Here is a 5,029-nt window from a genome sequence, read left to right on the forward strand (position 1 = left end):
TGAAGCATCCTTAGTACTGCTTGGCGCATTTTGCATTCCAGACAGACTTTGAGAAATCAAATTGACTTGTTGAGTCAATATTTTATTCTGAGCCAATATGGCATTCAGAGTATCAATCTCAAGAACTCCTTTCTTCTGATTTGCCCCATTATTCACAGGATTCCTTTCAGAAGTGTACATGAATTGGTTATTTGCAACCATTTCAATTAGTTCTTGAGCTTCTGTAGGCGTCTACTTCAAATGAAGAGATCCTCCAGCAGAGCTATCCAAAGACATCTTGGATAGTTCAGAGAGACCATCATAGAAAATACCTATGATGCTCCATTCAGAAAGCATGTCAGAAGGACATTTTCTGATTAATTGTTTGTATCTTTCCCAAGCTTCATAGAGGGATTCTCCATCCTTCTGTCTGAAGGTTTGGACTTCCACTCTAAGCTTACTCAATTTTTGAGGTGGAAAGAACTTTGCCAAGAAGGCATTGACTAGCTTTTCCCAAGAGTCCAGGCTTTCTTTAGGTTGAGAGTCCAACCATGTCCTAGCTCTGTCTCTTACAGCAAAAGGGAATAGCATAAGTCTGTAGACCTCAGGGTCTACCCCATTAGTCTTGACAGTGTCACAGATTTGCAAGAACTCAGCCAAAAACTGATGAGGATCTTCCAATGGAAGTCCATGGAACTTGCAATTCTGTTGTATTAGAGAAACCAATTGAGGCTTAAGCTCAAAGTTGTTTGCTCCAATGGTAGGGATAGAGATGCTTCTCCCATAGAAGTCGGGAGTAGGTGCAGTAAAGTCACCCAGCACCTTCCTTGCATTGTTGGCATTGTTGTTGTTTTCGGCTGCCATGGGTTCTTCTTCCTTGAAGATTTCTGTTAGGTCCTCTACAGAGAGTTGTGCCTTAGCTTCTCTTAGATTTTGCTTCAAGGTCCTTTCAGGTTCAGGGTCAGCTTCAACAAGAATGCTTTTGTCTTTGTTCCTGCTCATAAGAAAGAGAATGAAACAAGAAAATGTGGAATACTCTATGTCACAGTATAGAGATTCCTTTAGGTGTCAGAGAAAAAGAAAAGTAGAAGACAGAAGTGGAAAATTCGAACTTGTCAAAGAAGATGGAGTTCAAATTTTGCATTAAGGAATAGTGTTAGTCCATAAATAGAAGGATGTGAGAAGGAGGGAAGTAATTTTCGAAAATTAAGTAAAAGATTTTGAAAACATTTTGAAAAAAACTTATTGATTTTCGAAAACCAAGAGTGAAAAAGAAATCAAGTGATTTTTGAAAAAGATTTTGAAATTAGAAATTAAAAAGATTTGATTGAAAACTATTTTGAAAAAGATGTGGTTAAGAAGATATGATTGGTTTTAAAAAGATGTGATTGAGAAGATATGATTTGAAAAACATTTTAAAAAGATTTGATTTTGAAAATTAATGACTTGGCTATCGAGAAAAGATATGATTCAGACATTAAACCTTTCTCAATAGAAAAGGCAACATACTTGATATGTTGAATCAAATCATTAATTGATAGCAAGTATCTTTGAAAAAAGAAAGAAATTAATTTTGAAAAAGATTTGATTGAAAAGATATGATTTGAAAAAGATTTGATTTTGAAAAACTTTGAAAACTTGAAAAAAAAAATTTGAAAACAAAATCCTCCTTCTTGCGCCATCCTGGCGTTAAACGCCCAGAATGGTGCACATTCTGGCGTTTAACGCCCAAAACTATACCCTTTTGGGCGTTAAACGCCCAACCAGGTACCCTGGCTGGCGTTTAAACGTCAGTCTGTCCTTCTTCACTGGGCGTTTTGAACGCCCAGCTTTTTCTGTGTAATTCCTCTGCTGTATGTTCTGAATCTTCAATTCTCTGTATTATTGACTTGAAAAGACACAAATTAAAAATATTTTGGATTTTTAATAATAAAGGAAAAATCAAAATGCAACAAGAATCAAATAACAATGCATGCAAGACACCAACTTAGCAGTTTGTATACTACTGATACTAATGAGAATGCATATGAGACACACAAAACACTCAAGTCAAGAGAATTTAAAGATTAGAGTAAGAAATCATCAAGAATAACTTGAAAATCACTTAAGAAACATGAATGATGCAATGTAGTCTAAAGCTTTAGTCTAAAGAATTAGACATAGCTAGCCAAGCTTCAGCAGGACATTGCATTCAAGAGCTAAATTGATAAGAATCAATCAGCTTTGGGATGATAAGAACATCACCTTGAAACACTAGAATTCATTCTTAAGAACTCTGAAGAAAAATACCTAATCTAAGCAACAAGATGAACCGTCAGTTGTCCATACACCAAAACATCCCCGGCAACGGCGCCAAAAACTTGGTGCACGAAATTGTGATCACTACACAACTTTGCACACTAACCAGCAAGTGCACTGGGTCGTCCAAGTAATAAACCTTACGCGAGTAAGGGTCGATCCCACGGAGATTGTTGGTATGAAGCAAGCTATGGTCACCTTGTAAATCTTAGTCAGCAGACTCAAATGGGTATAGATGATATATGACTAAAACATAAAGATAAGATAGAGGTACTTATGTATATCATTGGTGAGAGCTTCAGATAAGCGCATGAAGATGCTTTCCCTTCCGTCTCTCTGCTTTCTTACTGTCTTCATCCAATCCTTCTTACTCCTTTCTATGGCAAGCTTATGCAAGGGTTTCACCGTTGTCAGTGGCTACCTCCCATCCTCTCAGTGAAAATGTTCCTATGCTCTGTCACAGCATATGGCTAATCAGCTGTCGGTTCTCGGTCAGGCCGGAATAGAATCCAGTGATTCTTTTGCGTCTGTCACTAACGCCCCGCCTGCTAGGAGTTTGAAGCACGTCACAGTCATTCAATCATTGAATCCTACTATGAATACCACAGACAAGGTTAGACCTTCCGGATTCTCTTGAATGCCGCCATCAGTTCTCGCCTATACCACGAAGATTCCGGTTAAAGAATCCAAGAGATAAACACTAGAGCCTTGGTTGCTTGTAGAACAGAAGTGGTTGTCAGTCACTTTGTTCATAAGTGAGAATGATGATGAGTGTCACGGATCATCACATTCAACAGGTTGAAGAACAAGTGATATCTTGGACAAAAGAACAAGCGGAATTGAATAGAAGAACAATAGTAATTGCATTAATACTCGAGGTACAGCAGAGCTCCACACCTTAATCTATGGTGTGTAGAAACTCCACCGTTGAAAATACATAAGTGATAGTGTGATCATTGGTTTCGGCCCCAGAGAGGGAACCAGAAGAACCAAGATGAAAATACAATAGTAAAAGGTCCTATATATAGAGAACTAGTAGCCTAGGGTGTACAGAGATGAGTAAATGACATAAAAATCCACTTCCGGGCCCACTTGGTGTGTGCTTGGGCTGAGCATTGAAGCATTTTCGTGTAGAGACTCTTCGTGGAGTTAAACGCCAGCTTTTATGCCAGTTTGGGCGTTTAAGTCCCATTTTGGTGCCAGTTCCGGCGTTTAACGCTGGGAATTCTGAAGGTGACTTTGAACGCCGGTTTGGGCCATCAAATCTTGGGCAAAGTATGGACTATTATATATTGCCGGAAAGCCCAGGATGTCTACTTTCCAACGCCGTTGAGAGCGCGCCAATTGGGCTTCTGTAGCTCCAGAAAATCCACTTCGAGTACAGGGAGGTCAGAATCCAACAGCATCTGCAGTCCTTTTCAGTCTCTGGATCAGATTTTTGCTCAGGTCCCTCAATTTCCGCCAGAAAATACCTGAAATCACAGAAAAACACACAAACTCATATTAAAGTCCAGAAAAGTGAATTTTAACTAAAAACTAATAAAAAGTATACTAAAAACTAACTAAAACTACTAAAGACATACTAAAAACAATGCCAAAAAGGGTACAAATTATCCGCTCATCATAGCTCCTTTATATACTTAATGTAGAAGGGCATCTGTTGGAGGGCTTTAATGAAGGGTATATTTACATCTAAAGATGCAAACATATCAAGAAACCTTGAGTACATTCTCCCTGCTACACCACCCTTAAGCCTGTGGGGAAAGGGTGCATATGGGTTCAATGCCTCCTTTTTCTTTAGCTCTTCCTTAGATGTGAGTGGAGTTGCACAGCTTCCTTCCTCTTGACTTTCCTGTTGATTGTTTTAGAGGTGTTCTACTTCATTCATACTTCCCTCAAGTCTTGTGGTTATCATTTTGCATTCTTCCCATCTCACTTTCTTTGGTTCTCTTCTCGGATTCTTCTCTGTATCACTGGGGAATCCATCAGTGGGTTTGGGAATTTGTTGAGATAGATAGCCTACTTGGGACTCCAATCTCTTGATGTTTTCTCCTTGATTCTTGAGGTTGGCTTGCACTTCTTCCTTAAACACCTTGTTGTCTTGGACTTCTCTGCACATGTTTTCAAGTAGAGCCTCAATCTTTGAAAGCCTATCATCTATGGATGATGGTGGGTTGAGATTAGGTGGTTGAGAAGGTTGGTTGGATGGATGTTGGTAGTATCTCTGTGGGGTGTTTTGATGAGTGGCATTGTTGTTGGAGTTGAAGTTAGAACGTCTCGGATCTTGTCCTTGGTCTTGTTGGTTTCCCCATCCAAAGTTGGGGTGATTTCTTCATCCAGAGTTGTATGTTTTAGAATATGGATCATGGACTTGTCTAGGTGAATTTCCCACATAGTTGGCTTGCTCCCAGTCACCTTCTTCTCCTATGTTTACTCCTTCATGAGTTGGTGATGAGGTGATAGCTGCTGCAACTTGGTTCTCTTCCACCTTCTTGGTAAGATCTGCTAGCTGCTTGGTAATCATCTTGTTTTGGGCTAACAGTGCATCCATGTGGTTCAGCTCCATTACTCCTCTAGTGTGTCTTCTTTCAGAGGCATAGAAGTAGTCATTCTCAGCAACTGTTTCAATGACATCTATTGCTTCTTCCACGGTTTTCTTCTTGTTTAAAGAACCTCCTGATGAATGATCTACAGCCTTCTTTGACTCATAGAAAAGACCTTCATAGAAGATGTGAAGTTGAACCCACTCATT

The 5,029-nt window shown here is 39.3% G+C and overlaps 1 non-coding gene across 1 annotated transcript; it reads left to right on the forward strand.

The window, feature by feature from the left end:
- The first annotated feature begins 330 nt into the window (after positions 1–330).
- Positions 331–438, forward strand: LOC130955688 (small nucleolar RNA R71). Its single transcript, XR_009076843.1, has one exon. It is a non-coding gene; the product is annotated as a small nucleolar RNA R71 (small nucleolar RNA).
- The last annotated feature ends 4,591 nt before the right edge of the window (positions 439–5,029 follow it).

Source organism: Arachis stenosperma, chromosome 1 (assembly GCF_014773155.1).
Source record: "Arachis stenosperma cultivar V10309 chromosome 1, arast.V10309.gnm1.PFL2, whole genome shotgun sequence".
In the NCBI taxonomy this organism is placed as follows: domain Eukaryota; kingdom Viridiplantae; phylum Streptophyta; class Magnoliopsida; order Fabales; family Fabaceae; genus Arachis; species Arachis stenosperma.